Source organism: Rhagoletis zephyria, unplaced genomic scaffold (assembly GCF_001687245.7).
Source record: "Rhagoletis zephyria isolate East Lansing unplaced genomic scaffold, Rhagoletis_zephyria_1.1 Rzeph_scaffold_10822, whole genome shotgun sequence".
In the NCBI taxonomy this organism is placed as follows: Eukaryota; Metazoa; Arthropoda; class Insecta; order Diptera; family Tephritidae; genus Rhagoletis; species Rhagoletis zephyria.
In genome coordinates, this window is record NW_016167899.1 from 5,836 (window position 1) to 6,814 (window position 979).

Genomic DNA, 979 nt, shown 5'->3' on the forward strand with positions numbered 1-979 from the left:
ATAAACAAGAAGTTTTAAGGCAGTGTCACACGATAGACCTTGACATTAAAGTTTAGAATGAGGGGCTTTTAAAATGAGAGTTGCTAGGCCTTATGGTTGCCTATAATAACAGAAAGCTATCTTCTGTGACTGTTAAGGATTCGCAAAGGAGTAAAATAGGAATAAGTAGTAAGAAAGATAGGTCGAACTTCAAAACAGTGTGCCTCAAGGTGTTTAAACTTTGATTTGCCCCGTGAAGAGAAATTATGGGTCACTTAAAATTCCAAGGTTTTCGGCGCCCATCCTTTTACATAGCAACAGACCAAATGGGGCTCGCAAGCAATATCTCTATGACCTGTAACCCAAATAAGCTTAATAACGAAGCATTTTGATGCTGACGAGAGGAATGTCTGTCAAAGTGTCAACTGCAACGATTTGGTAGCTTTAGAGGTTGATGAAGTTTTCTTGATTTTATTTATTTACTTTAATAAATGTTGTGGTTAAATATTCTCGTAAACAATGAGAATACTTTTCATGAGAATAGCAATTAAGTCTCACCGACTAATGAGTAATGAAATTTCGTATTTACTCCATGGTACGAATGAGTACAAGAATGGATTCTTACTTATTCTCATGAGAATTACTCTTACCGTTTACGCGAACCTTAAGTAATCGATGTATGGATAAAGTAATTTTTTGTAAAAAAAAAAAAAAAAAAAAAATTATTAAAATTTTGTTTTTGTACTTAGATTTACTTAGAAATTATTTTTGGTAAAAATGGAATTTTTTGTACCTTAAAAATATTATTCAACAATTTTATAATGAGCTCGAGGCCATTTTTAAATGAAAAATTTATTGTGGAAAAGCATCAACAATTTGAAAAAATGGTAGAAGTGATAGCTATTTCGGAAATCACCACATTTCCTCATCAGACTTCTTTCAGTAGGATTCGAACCGACGATCCCACTGACTCAGCCAGTTGCCTATGCACCGCGCTAAG